The sequence below is a fragment of the Ceratotherium simum genome, chromosome 6 (genome assembly GCF_057802395.1).
Source record: "Ceratotherium simum simum isolate JZ-2026a chromosome 6, ASM5780239v1, whole genome shotgun sequence".
Classification (NCBI taxonomy): Eukaryota; Metazoa; Chordata; class Mammalia; order Perissodactyla; family Rhinocerotidae; genus Ceratotherium; species Ceratotherium simum.
In genome coordinates, this window is record NC_141905.1 from 12990025 (window position 1) to 13005345 (window position 15321).

The 15321-nt window shown below is 33.9% G+C and overlaps 1 long non-coding RNA gene across 2 annotated transcripts in view; it reads left to right on the top strand.

Moving 5' to 3' along the window:
* LOC147916769 (uncharacterized) overlaps positions 1-15321 on the top strand; it is a 44981-nt gene that overhangs the window by 13625 nt on the left and 16035 nt on the right. For both annotated transcript variants that reach the window (XR_015552557.1, XR_015552558.1), the window contains exon 2: positions 8506-8619. This is a non-coding gene — a long non-coding RNA (uncharacterized LOC147916769). The remainder of the gene's footprint in view (positions 1-8505; positions 8620-15321) is intronic.

The window sequence follows — 15321 nt, forward strand, 5'->3', positions numbered from 1 at the left end:
CAATAGTTTGTGCAAAAAGTTGGACATTCAATCACGAATTACCAGACATGTGAAGAGACAAAACTCTAATGACCAAAACTTGGAGAAAGATCACAGATTCAGGTACTGGATTTTTTCAGAGATAGACATTAAAATAACTACAATAACGTCTTCAAGAAAATAAAGAACAACATCAAGAATTTCAGCACTGAATAGAATCTATGAAAACAATCAAATAGAAATTCTAGAACTGAGAAATGTGATAACTAAAATTTGCAATTCAACAGACAGGTTAATTAGAAAATTAGACATAGTTGAAAATATGATTAATGAATTGGAAGATAAGTGAGTAGAAAATGTTCAGATAAAAGAGCAAAAAGTAAAAGAATTAAAAAGACAGCAAATATAGAGAAGATAATAAGAGATATACGGGACTTACTGAAAAGGATACTATAGGTGCAATTGGAGGACCGGAAAGAAAGGAGAGAGAAAGATGAAGTAGAAACAATAATTGGAAAGATAATGACCAAGAATTTCCCCAAAACAGAAGATATACATCAAGCAAAAGAATAAAGAAAGACTTTAAAACCAAATACGATTTTAAAAAGAAAGAAATCACACATAGAAAGATCACAGTTAAACAACTGAAAATGAGAGAGAGAGAGAATCTTAAAAGCAGCCAAAGCAAAAAAAATACATATTTCTTCCTCAAAGGGCAATCAATAAGACTGACACTGGCTTCCTTGTTTCAGTCATCTGTTGACATATTATATAATACTAATCTCATATATAGTCATTCAGAAAATAGAAAATATGGAAACTAAATCAAATCAAATATGGAAACACTTCCTAGCATTTTATGAGATGAGTATAGCTTTGATATTTAAAACATGATAAGTACATTATAAGAAACTAAATTATAGCCCAACGTCTCTCATAAACATAAATGCAAAAATCCTATACAAATATTAGCAAAGCAAATCCAGGAACACATAAAAAGGATAATACATCTATGCAGAAAAGAGTTAACATAGCAGGCCTTAGAATGTTCACCTTTGAAAGATCTGTTTGCAGATTAGGCCTCAGCTGGCATCTGGGACCCTAGATTTCAGGAACCTTTCCATCATTCTGGGATAAGAATGACTTCTTGTGTGTAAACTGCTTGGGCAAAAAATATGGTTTACACTGAACATCTGCTTTCCTTCTGAGAATCTGGCAGGTTAGTATATGCTAGGCAGAGGATGCCTATCTGACCAGCCCCTCTGAAGTCCCTGGGCACTGAATTTCTAATGAGTTTCCCAGGTAGATAACATTTCACATGTGTTGTCACATCTCGTTGCTGGAGGCATTACATGTGTGTTTGACTCCACCGGGAGAGGACTCTTAGATGCTTGCACTTGGTTTCCTCCGAAATTTGCCTCATGTGACTTTTACTTTTGCTGACTTCTCTTTGTATCCTTCACTGTGATAAATCACACAGCCGTGTGTACAACCATATGCTGAGTAATGTGAGTCGTCTTTTTGAATCATTGAACCTGAGGCTGGTCTTGGGGAATCCCAACACAACATCAAAGTCTAGTTGTATTTTTTTTCAGAAATGAAGAGTTTCCTTAACATTTGAAAATCAGCCGATGTAGTAATGCACTACATTAAAAGTAAGAAGAAAATTCTGTGATCATTCCAATAGATGTGGGAAAAGTATTTGAACATTTCAACATACAGTCATGATTTTAAAAAATTCTTAGCAAAATAGGAATAGAAGGAAACTTCTTTCTGATAGAAGGTATCATCATGAAACCTACAGAAAATCTCATACTTAATGTTGAAATATTGAAATTTCCTACCCTAAGATAATGAGTGAGACAAGGAGCCCACTGTTGCCAGTTGTTTAGTTCATGTTCAGGACAGTAACTCGAGAAAAAATGTATATAAATTGGAAACAAATACATTTGTTATTCATAAGTGAAATGATTGTATATGTAGAAAATAAAAAATAATCAACAGATAATCTATTAGAATATGTAAGTGAATTTAACAAGGTCACTGGATATAAGATCATTATATAAAAATCAATATATTTCTAGATTCCAAGAATAAACATTTAGAAAACAAAGTTTTAAAAACACGATACCATTTCCAATAGCATCAAAAACTAAAATAACCAGGAACAAACCTAACAAAAGATCTTCAAAAGCCTTTTATTAGTTTTCTATTACTGAATCACAAATTACCACAAATGTATCAACTTGAAACAACACAAATTTATTAGCTTACAATTCTATTGAAAGCGCATACACTTGGCTGATTTCTTTGCTAATGGTCCCAACAAGGCCAAAATCAAGGTGTCAGGCAGGTGGGATTTTTGTCTGGAATTTCTGGGAGAAAATTCACCTCCGAGGTCACTCTTGTTGGCAGAATTCAATTAATTGTGGTTGCTGGACTGAGACTCCTGTTTCATTGCTGGCTGTCAGCCAGGGCTACTCTCAACTTCAGGGACCACACACATGTCTTGCCGCATGGCCCCACTGAAACTGGAAGCCAGCAAGAATGTGTTTAATCCTTCTCATGCTTTGAATCTTTGACTTTCTCCTTCTCTGACTTCCATATTTAAAAGTCTGGTGTCATTAGGTCAGTCTTACGTGGATGATCTCCCTAGTTTAAGGTCAACTGATTTGCAACTTTACTTGCATCTACAAGATCTCTTTTGTCATACAATGGAACATAACCATGGAAGTGATTTTTCATCATATATATGGATTCTGCCTATATTCATGAGGATTGAGATTATACAAGGATAAAGGCCAATGGATTTTGCCTACCACAGGCTTGCACGAGAAAAACTATAAAACATTTCTTTGAGAAATTAAGATGACAAAAAAAATCAGAGGAATAGACTATGTTCATAAATAGAAAGAATCTATATTACAAATATTTTGACTCTTCAAATTGATCTGTAGTTAGTTCAAACACAATTAAAATCACATCACAAAATGGAAAATAAAATTTTGATTTGAAAATTTATTTAGTAAAGAAGTATGAATACATAAGAATAGCCAAAAATTAATCCTGAAAAACAAAGTTGGAGAATGTATACTAAAAAAAACATTACTCATTACAAAGCTATACTAATACAGTGTTGATAGGAAAATAGAATGATGAATATAATGGATGGTTCAACAACAGTTGCACACATATTTTAGACATCTGTCTTATGACAAAGGTGAACTTTGGGGGAGGAAAAAGAACAGGTTTTATAAAATGGTGCAGTGTAAACTAGATAACTATATGACAAAAATAAACGTACAACTACTCTTGACCCCTTCATCACACCATACAAAAAAATCTATTTTAGGTGAGTTGTAGTGTTGGTGAGGATGTGGAACAACATTATTTGTGGAATAAGTTCATTAAATCACTTCAGAAAATTGTTGGGCAGCGCTTAGTAATGCTGAACATACGCCTAACCTATGATTCCGCAATGCCACTCCTGAGTAAAAGTAAGCAGAAACGTGTGTAAGTGTAAACAATGGACACATACAAACATGTTCACAGAAATATTATCAAAATAGTTCCCAACTGAAAACTACCAAGTAGGCCATCGACATTAGGATGGATAAATAAGCTGTAGTATATCCACAAAATAAAATATTATATCACAGTAAAAATGAAGAAAGATGTGTACACAAAACGTGGGGGAATCTCAAACATATAAAATTAAATGAAAAAAGCCCGGTCATTAAAGACTACATACTGTGTAACACTATTCTCATTTTTTTGAGAATATTGAGCTGAAGAAACTTGGCACACGTCCAATCTTCATATTTTCTAATAGGCATGGTGTCATACCACAGGGATTCAGTAGTCAGCAATAAACAGTTGGAGTCAAATCCATGTGTGTTTTTGCTTTTGCCTACTAAGCCTAAGCTATTAATCACTGTACTTCCTCCACAAAGGAAGTGGCAATGAAATAACTATATATGACTCATATAATTATAAAATATAAAAAATGTATATCCATGACATTCCCTGACTCCTCTGATCACAGGGTATACATTACAATAAAAATATGATTTCTCTTTCATAATAAAAAATTAAATAATGAAAATTAACGTTGCTTGGAGATGTATAAAAGTGTATGAGAAAATGAATTTCTTAGAAATATAGGAGACAATTATATGAGGAGATATATTTTACTTAATGGAAAGGAAAGATATTTTAAATGTTTCAACTTTTCTCAAATTCCTTTACATATTTATCACAATCCCAATCAAAATTAGCATAATATTTTTAGAGAATTATTATTAATCTTACACAACACAAAGGTTAGGCTATATGAGACTATGAAAGCATAAAAGACAAATGTGACAGTAAAAGTGGCACAAACATATATCAGAACATATCAAAGGAACAACAGACAAAATTGAGTGTTGCTGATACAATAAGATTATTGGAGTATATAAGGAGTTTTGAATAAATACAAAGATACAAGCTTCTGGATAGGAGAATCAGTTTAACGTGTAAAATACAGATTTCCCCTGCTATCCGAAAGTAGAGCGTTCCCATGAAACCATTCCTAAGCCGAAATGGCATAAAGCCAAGAAGCAATTACCTTAGGACACAGCTTGCTAAGGGATGCACAAAATAAATCGATATAAAGCACAAATGCTCACAGACACAGTTCACAGCTGTGGCTGCTTGATGCTGAGATGCTGAATGTAGTTCTGGGGAAGGAGCTTGGTGGTGCCACTCTCGCTGCTCTGGGTGCCGGCTGCCTATATAACAGTTCGCTATAAAACAAATGCTGAATGCTGTTTTCGCTTTTTGCAAAAGCGAAAATCCTCTTAGGATTTCTTTGCGTTATCGAAAACAAGAACTAATGTAGGTCTTTCATAAAAGCAAAGTGGCATAAAGTAAACTTTCGAAAAGTGGGGGATACGTGTATAACAAAATCTGAAAACAACCAGGAAATAGGAGTTTGATATGTGAAAAATATAATGAAAAAATTGTTTTGGGCATAAGAGTTGAAAGGGAATTACAGCTATCTAAAATTTCAGTTTTTACAAATATAAAATGGGCACAAATATAGTGCTATCTAATTTTACAAAGAAAATTTGAAAATGTATAAATTATCTTCTATTGTATTGATCTTCGTAAAGAAAGAAACTCTGTATGTATAGTTTTCCAGAAAAAAACCTGTTTTTTTAAAAAAATATAATATGAATTATATGATGATATTGAGGAAATTCAAAACCAATCATATCATAGGATGCTCAAGGTGAATTTTAAGAGAAATATAACATTTTTGGTAATTTAGACTTTCCAGTTTTCTTCTGACCGCTCCCACTAGAGATTACCTGGAGATTAAAAATAAAACTTTTTAAATTTTCTTTTTAATCAATTAAGACATGCCAGTATTGTGTAATGGTAAGTGGCCTAGGTTGGAAATCAAGACAGTAAATTGTATGTGGTTCTAATAAGTCCTTTAATATCTGTGTTTTGATTTTCTTATCTGTAATTAATAAATATAGATTTGTGCTTTTCCACTTCTTAAGTACTGATACATTCTAGTCGAGGCAGTTCACCTAAGTCCTTAATTAGATATTAAACACCTGGGAAAATTTGAGCATACTTTGAAGCCTTGCAGGACTTCCTTAGCCTCACTGGAATTTGGTTTGCTTTCAGTAAAATGAAGCAGTTGGACTAAATGATGCTTAAGATTCTTTCCATTTCTAATATGCCCCGTCTCTGTTTTGCTGCTTCTAACTGACAGGTGATTCATGATGTAATCGCTTACATAGTTCTTTGATATTCCAGGCTCAAAAAGCTATGAAAACATAATGAATATAACATCTTAAAACATTTTTATTTCTTAATGTCTGTCTCTCATCCTTTCCTCAAGTTTGTAGCAAAAGGCATTGATTTCTCACTTAGGCAATTCTATCCCTTTTGTATCATACCGCACCAGAAAGGAAATAGCCCTTTCCAAAAGAGATAGACATTGAATAGATCTTCTCTTATTTCCTCTTTTGTCAAGCAATTTAATGATTTATATCATCTTGAAATCTCAGGCATTAAATTATGGATGTGTGAAATAGTGCAGAGAGCACAGAGAAGTTTTAATTTTTATTTTCCCCACAGAGATTGTATTCTTTGCTAATTCCTATATACTTCACAGGTCGTTGCTGCTATTGTAAGTAGTATCTAATTTCAATCGCTCTAAACATGGGGTGTGGGGAAGATTTGTGAAGGGGTCCTGAATAAGTCACTGTGGCATAAAAATTATTTTGAACTGAAAGCATTTGAGTTTCTGAAAACCCTAGCTGCCCAAGTGAAGACACTCCAAAAAGAACTCAATTGTCATAAATTCCTTCCCCAGAGCAACTTCAATATTCTCTTCTCACAGATGAGAAGTCGGCACCACACCCAAATTGACATTGTCACACAACTATCATATCTCTCATCTCTTCTTGTAAGGATCCATTTATATTCCCAAAAGTCATCTGTGTTTTCAGAAGTGCCCTTTCTCTCCCCTTCAAATATGTCATTTGTTCTCTCAGAAGTACCTCTCTGCTCCTCCTTATCCCCTATTACGATGGCAGATAAGCCCCAAATTCTAATCTCCTCTTTGAGTCACGTTTCTTTGTGACTCTGGTGCACATGTACACAAGTAACTCTATTTTGTTCTGTTGCGAGTCTATCTGTTGTTAATTTAATTTGCAGGCCCCCAATAAATAAACCTAAGAGGGTAAAGGAAAGTTTGTTCTCCCCAACACTTGTTACCTGCTGGGTCTCTTGCTTGCTAGGCAATAATTTGGCAGATCTGTAATATCAGTACATGAAGGTCATTTCTTTGGGAACTTTCAGTCTATTGAGAGAAGAATCCTCAAATCTCAGGTCTTAGAGGCTATCCTGGAGAGGAGGAAGAAGGTGCAAAATGTCTCACATTTCACTACGGTATCTTGCTTTTTTATTTTATTTTCTTGAGGTCATATTGGCGTATAAAATTGTGTAAATTTCAGGTGTACATTATTATATATCAGTTTCTGTATAGTCTGCATCGTGTTCACCACGAATAGTCTAGTTCTTATCCGTCACCATACATGTGTGCCCCTTTACCCCTTTCACCCTCTCCCCACACTCTCCCTCTCTGGTAGCCACTAATATATTCTCCTTATCTATGTGTTTGTTTGTTTATCTTCCACATATGGGGTGAAATCATATGGTGTTTGTCTTTCTCTGTCAGAATTATTTCACTTAGCACAATACCCCCAAGATCCATCTATGTTGTTGCAAATGGCACCATTTTGTCCTTTTTTATGGCTGAGTAGTATTCCACTGTTTGCACACATATATATATATATGACCATATCTTCTTTATCCATTCATCCATTGATGGGCACTTGGGTCACTTCCACATCTTGGCTATTGTGAATAATGCTGCAATGAACACAGGGATGCATATATCTTTTGAATTATTGATTTCATGCTTTTTGGATAAACACCCAGAAGTGGCTTTGCTGGATCATATGGTTTTTATATTTTTAATTTTTTGAGAAATTGCCATACTGTTTTCCATGGTGGCTACACCAGTTTGCATTTAGGGCATCTTTCACTTAATCCTGCTGTTTTCATCCCTGTGCTTACCTCCCTCCATCAGGTGCTTTTGATATTACTGAGCACAGAGCTTTTCTGGTCAAATTTCTACAAAAATTAAACATCGGATGGATCTCCTGTGGGAGGCAAGGATTAGTGGGCTGACAGTGCTATTTGTTGGATGCCAGTAGCTTTCCGGTGGCCCAACTTTTCTACCCTGACATTTTCTTTATTTTTGAGGGATTATGCTTTTGTAATTTCTGCAGTAATGATTTTAGCGAGATTTCAGAGGGAAAGGAGAGAAATGTATGTGATGATTCCTCCAGGTTTAGCAGTGTTAGCTGTGGTGACCTTGATCAAGTCAGTCAACTCCTCTTCCTTTTTCTTTTTTAAAAGTCAGTGTTATGATTTAGGTAAAATTAGATACTTTAGGGAAAAATTGTGAAAGACTTTGAAATGGATGAAAAGATTACTGGGTGTCTTCACAAAGAAACTAGGCACTGAGTTTATGGTTGTGTGAAATCTCTGGGCCTTTCATTGTTTTTGAGCTCTTCTGTAAATTGTCAACTACTGATAGCAATACAAATGACTCTTGACCACAGAAATGCAAATTTCCTTGGAGATATGGTTGATGTTGCCCTGTTGATTACTGGCCCAGTTTTACATCTATTAGGGAAATTTATGTCAGCATTTCTCTCTGCCCAAATATGTATCTGCTCTTTGGATTCTCCTTTGCAACCCTTGTAACATCTTACTGGTCCCCACATTAATGGTTAGTATTTGACATGTGTCTGTTTCAAATTTGTATAAGAGTCATTTTATCTTTTAAAAATTATTCTTTAACAATACAAAGTTTATAAACTGTGAAGTCTTAGAAAAATACTTTTTATTATTATGGTTTTATAGGAGTAAAATTATCATTTTATATTTCAGTTTGCAAAGAGGAAACATCATTTAAGAAATAGTGACTATGGAATGGCTTACGTAAATGAAGGTAAAGGAAGATTAAGACAATGTATTGAAGAAGCTTCGTCATGGAGACATTATGTAAGTTTACTCAACTTGGTAACCAGATAGACATCATTTTAAAACGTAAACTTGATGAGTTACTGAGAGAGTGGTATTAGAGGCCGAAACAATCTCCTTAAGTCTCACTGTTCTCAAATGCAAAATAAAGATGACAATAAAAATCACTTCAAAGAGTTGTTGTGAGGATTAAATAAAATAATCTATGTAAATTACTTAGCAGAGTACCTGTTATAAAGTAAGCATTAAATAACTTATAGCTATAACAGATACCAGATATCTGTGCTCAGAGATATGGGAAATTAATAGAAATATTGCAAGTAACTCCAGTAGATTTTAAAGGTAAAGGATCTGTAATATTTGAAAATTTCTCCTAATACATCATGAAAATATGATTAATGATATCTTTCTGCTTTATCAAAATAATGTGACTATTTTGCATCAATAAGAAATTAACTATCAGGTTGAGTTTTTTTTCTTAGAAAGTTAATAATCAGAACAATCATTATTAGTTTAAAAAGTAATTTTTATCTCATATACTTGATATTGATGGTGCTCAGGGCAAGCTACCCCAGGAGGCACCACTCTGGTATGCGGATTATTTCGAGCTGAAAACAATAAGGACTCAGAGAACTCAGGAAGAATATTTGAGTTTCCCCTCCCAAACTGCCTAAAGAATTTAAAACAAAAGATCTCTTTCAAGAAAGAGTTATTATCATGATGGCTGTAAAGATAATGTAGGATAGAGGTTACAATAGGAAAGGCATCAAGCCCATTTTATCAAAAACTCTGTCTCTCCCTGACCACATTATCTATAGATAACCCTGAAAAGAATTGTCTTCCTGCCCTCTGAAGTCCCAGACCACTACCCGCCCCCAACACGCTCCTCGCCTTTAGCTGCAATACTTAAGCAAGCAGCTTAGACAGAGGGACGAGTTGCTCATTTCTGAGTTTCTCCCATGTATACATGTTATTAAACTTGGTATTATTTTCTCCTGCTAACCTGTCTTGTTGATTATTTGGCCAGCCATAAGAACCTTAAGGAAAAGGGCAGAGGGAGATTCTCCCTCTTTCTCTGACAATATTGTATGATCATTTCCATGAAACACTACAATAATTTGCCACTTTTGTGCAAAGCCCTCAGCAATTTTTTCTCATAAAAACTCCTCACATTCTTTCCTCTAAATTTCTACTTTCTTATATGTATTGACCTTAGGTAATGATAATAGCTGTTGCTTATGAGAGGGAAAATGCCGTTAGCCATTCTTCCTTCTCACTGAGAGGGTTTTTGACGCTGCTGATTCTGCTGATGAAGATAATAGTTGTGAAAATGTTTTTAACTAATGAAACATGGTCACAAACATACCACTAAATGTTCTTCTATTGGTTCTGAAAAACAAGTTTCTCTTAATTATTAAAAACTCATTTCTTGTTGTTGATCATTTAAACACTTTACCTTTTCTCCTTCTTTTGCTAAAAATGTCTGATAGCTTTTACTATAATTACAGCTTTAACAGAGGGTCAGAAAGACTCTACGGAGAAGAGGAGAGGAATGGAAAGGATAGAGATTTGTTAAATTTTTACTTTTTCCCTTCTTGATAAACGGCTTGTTTTGGAGGGAGGTTGTAACAAGGAATGTTATGGGTTACTACTTATGATTTCAATTGTTTGTATTTCACTGGCTGTTCCCTTTGTCATAAATAAGACAAAATGGACCATTTTTCCTCTGTCCTGATGTCATGCATTCTGAAAAACAAAAACCAAAAGAAGTGAAGGACAATACAAGGGGACAATGAAAATGCTAGCATTATCTATAACAATGGTTTTACTTAGGGTAATTACCAAAATATTTTTTCCCTGAATGGTTCTTGAAGGATTGAAGAGAAGCTAGGCTGGCTAGGGATACAAATAAAATATAAGGTTTGATATTCAAAAAGGAAAGGAGACTAACTGTTTTAAATGACTACTGTGAGAGACACATTGTCACCAAGTTATCTCATTCACTGTTCACAATAAAAACTATGCTCCATCCTACCCCACTCGATTTTTCTTTTTTGAGGAGGAGACTGAGACAGAGTATTTAAAAGGGTTGCTTCAGCTAACCCAACTAATAGACGGCAGAGCCGGTATTTGAAATCAGCCCTGCATGACTTCAAAAACATTGTACTTCCTACAGTGCCACGTTAACTCAAGATGGAAAAAGAATGTAGGTGAGCCTTAATCCTGGCATGAGAAAGCAAGACCTGAAAAGACTTAGAAACCAGAAGAATGAGTGAGAAGTATAATCTTTTCTTTGTTTTTAGTTTTGAATAAGAGGATTAAGGATTATTTTCTCATGAGACTGGTTAAAACAAATGTTCTGTTCTTTGTAGATGAAAACTGAAGATATCTTATGTATGGTGCACATCCAACCATTTTTACACTCTCTGGCAGTGAGATTACTTTTTCTGGTAACTCCTGGAGAATATGAGACTCTTCCAGTCTCTGACTGGAGTTATTTCAATTATCAGGAATAACTAGATTTTCTCCTTTATTTTCTTCTAGAAATTTTATGGTCTTTGCTTTTACGAATAAATCTATGATCCTTTATGAGCTAATTTTTAGAGATATTGTTAGGTAGAGGTCAAGGTTAAATTAAATTTCTACTTGTTTCCTTCCTTGACAAATAGTTTGTTTTGGAGGTAGCTTGTAACAGGAAGGTCATGGGTTAGAGTCTTAGAAAGCTTAAATAACTTTTCAAAATTCATAGTGCTATTAAGTGGTGGAGCCAAGACTAATTGCAGGAAGTCTTTCTCTGTAATCTGTGCTCTAGACTGCTGAGATCTATCCCTTTTCACTGAATTACTGAATTTATGGTAAATAATTCATTTTTCCTACATTGTTACATATGTCACTCTATTCTATGTTAAACTCATATAAACTTTGGCTTTTTCTAGAATTTCATTGATTTACTTATCTCTAAGAAATACTATATACTGTTTATTCTTTTAAGATGGTGGAGGAAATAATATTTATTTTTAACAGCTTTGATGAGGTATAATTGACATAGAATAAACTGGACCTTCTCTTTCCTCTCATCTCTGTCCTATTCTGAGGCAGCAATTGACCTGCTCTATGTTATCATAAATTAGTTTCCATTTTCTAGAATCATATATACATAGAATCATATAGATGTATTCTCTTTTATGTGACTTCTTTCAGTCCAAATAATTATTTTGAGATTCATCAAGTTTATTCTTTTCATTGCTGAATAGTTTTTAATTGTATGGAGGTACCACAACATGTTTATCCATTAATCTACTGATGGACATCTGCGTTATTTCTAGTTTTGTGCTGTTGCTAATAAAGTTGCTATGAACATTTGTGTGCAAGTTTTTGTATGGATATATGCTTTCATTTCTCCTAGACAAATGCCTACAAGAAGAATGGCTGGGCTATATAATGGGAGTATGTTTTACGTTTTAAGAAAAAGCTGAAGAATTTTCCAAAATGGTTGTATCTTTTTATATTCCCGTCAACAGTATATGAAAGTTCTAGTTGCTACACAACCCCATCAACTCTTAACATGGTCCATTTTTTTTATTTTAAGAAGTGTGTTTTATTCTAATAGGTGCACTTTGACGTCTCATTGTGATTTTAATTTGCATTTCCCTAACGACTAATGATGTTGAGGATGTTTTCAGTGTGCTAATTTGCCATCATTTTTGGTGAAATGACTGTTCAAATCCTTCCCCCAACTCTTTTTTATTGGTTTGTTTTCTCATCATTGAATTTTGAAGACTCTTTATATGTACTGGGTTCAAGTCTTTATGAGGTAAGTGATATGCACATATTTGCTCCTAATCCATGGCTTGTCTTTTTTTTTTTTTTTTTGTGAGGACAACTAGCCTTGATCTAACATCCAATGCCAATCCTCCTCTTTTTTGCTGAGGAAGACTGGCCCTGGGCTAACTTCCGTGCCCATCATCCTCTACTTTATATGGGACGCCACCACAGCATGGCTTAACAAGCAGTGCGTCAGCGCGCACCTGGGATGCGCACCTGGGATCCGAACTGGCGAACCCCAGGCTGCCTTGCAGACCGTGCGCGCTTAACCACCTGCACCACTGGGCTGGCCCCCATGGCTTGTCTTTTTACAATCTTTTGAAGAGAAGAATTTCTTAATTTGGAAAAGTCAAATTTACCAAATTTTCCTTTTATTGATTGTGCTTTTGATGTTGATCTAAGAAATCTTTGGCAAATCCAAGGTTATACAAATTTTCTTCTAGAAATTTTATAGTTTTAGTTTTACATTTAGGTCTATGATCCAATTTAAGTTAATTTTTATATATGGTGTGAGATATGGATTGAAGTTACTTTTTTTAATGGCTGTCTAATTGTTCCAATACTATTGGGAAAGAGTATCATCTGTCTTTTTGAAAAGACTACCATTTGTCTGTTTGTTGAAAAGACTATCATTTCTCCATTGAATTGTCTGTGAAACTTTGTCAAAAATGAGTTGGCCATATACGTACTGGTCTGTTTCTGTACTCTTGTTCTAACCCATTGATACATTTGTCTAGTTTGAGGCCAATACCACACTGCCTTGGTGACTCTAATTTTAAAATAATTCCTAAGTTGTTTTGGCTTTTCTAGGTCCTTTGTATTTCCATATGAAATTCAGAAACAGTTTGTCAACTGCTTTAAAAATGCCTGCTTTCATTGTGGTTATGATTGAATCATATCTTTAGATCAATTTGTGAATTGCCGTTTTAACATTATTTATTCTTCCGATCCATGGACAGGGTATATCTTTTCATTTATCTATGTATTCTTTAATTTCTCTCAGGAATGGTTTATAGTTTTCAGTATAAAGATCTTTTGTCAGATCTAGCCCTATGTATTTCATTCTTTGATGCTATTATAAATGTTGTTACTTTTTAATTTCAATTTCTCATTGTGCATGGCTAGTACATAGAAATAAAACTCATGTTCGTATTGATCTTGTTTCCTGAGACCTTGTTGAATAATTTCTATTAGTTCTTTTGTAGATTCTACAGGATTTTCCACATATACAATCATGTCTTCTGTGAAAAAGACAACTTACTTATTTCTTTCTCTTTGAATACCATTTTTTTTTTTTGGTCTTTTGTGCCTGATTACACTATCTAGAACCTCCATTATAATATTGAATAGGAGTGGTAAAATCAGACATCCTTACCTTATTCCAGATATTGGGGGGAAAACATACAAATTTGTTACTATTAAATATCATGTTAATCATAGGTTTTCCATAGATGCCCTTTATCAGGCTGAGGAATTTCTCTTTTCTTCCTTGTTTGTTGAGAGTTTAATCATAAATAGGTGTTGGATTGGTTAAATCATTTTTCTACATCTATTGTGATGATCACATAGTTTATGTCCTTTCTTCTATTGATATGATAGATTACATTCATTGATTTTCAGATGTTAAAACAATTTTACATAACAAGAATAATTCCCACTTAGTCATGCTGTATAATCCTCTTTATATGTTGATAGATTTGGTTTGCTAACATTTTATCAAAGATCTATATTAATAAGAGAAATACATCCCTAGTTTACTTGCATTGTCTTTCGCTGGTTTTGGTATCATGTGGCTACTTTGAATGAGTTGTGAAAAGTTTTCTCCTTCTCATTTCCTGAAAGAGTTTGCGGATATTTTTTCTTCTTTTAATGTTTTTTAGATACTATCAGTAAAGCCATGTGATCCTGGGTTTTTCTTTGTGGGGAGATTTTTAGTTACTAATTCAATTTCTTTACTTGTTATAGTTCTATTAAGATTTTCTAGTTCTTCATGAATTAGTTTCAGTAATTTGTTTTCCCCTAAGAATTTGTCCATTTCGTCAATGTTGTCTACATTTCATTGCATAAAGTTGATCATAATATTTCCTTATAATCTATAAAGTTGGTGGTAATGTTCCCTCTTTCATTCCTGATTTTGGTCATTTTCATTAGTATTTTTCCTTGGTCAGTCTGGTAAAAGCTTTGTCAATCTTGTTGATCTTTTCTAGAAACCAGCCTTTGGTTTCCTTGATTTTTCTCTATTTTTTTTCTATTTCAATGGTTTCTTCTCATATCTTTATTATTTCTTTCTATCCACTTGCTTTGCATTTATTTTGCTCTCTTTTTTTTTTGTAGTTTATTAGGTGGAAGATTTTAAGTTAATTATTTGAGATCCTTTTACTTTTCTACTATAGGCTGTTGAGCTTAAACTGCTGCTTTGGCTGCATCCCACAAATTTTGATATCAATTTTTAAACATTTTTTATTCAAATATTTTACAATGTTTCTTGTGAAATCTACTTTGCCATCCTGGTTTTTAGAAGTTTGTTAATTAATTAATTAATTAATTTGCTTTTGGTGTCATACCTAAGAAACTATTGCCTAACTCATGATCATGAAGATTTACACCTAAGTTTTTTCCTAAGAATTTTGGTTTTAGCTCTTATATCTAGCTCTTTGATCCATTTTCAGTTAATTTTTGTATATGATGTGGGGTACGGGTCAACATTTATTCTTTTGCATGAGGATATCCAGTTGTTCAAGCACCATTTGTTAAAAAGGCTCTTCTTTCCCCCATTGAATTTTCTTGGGACCCTTGTAGAAAATCAATTGACCTTAGATGATGTTTCTTTCCTGGACTTTCAATTATATTCTGTTGATCTATATATCTATCCTTATGCCAGTATTACCTGTCTTGATC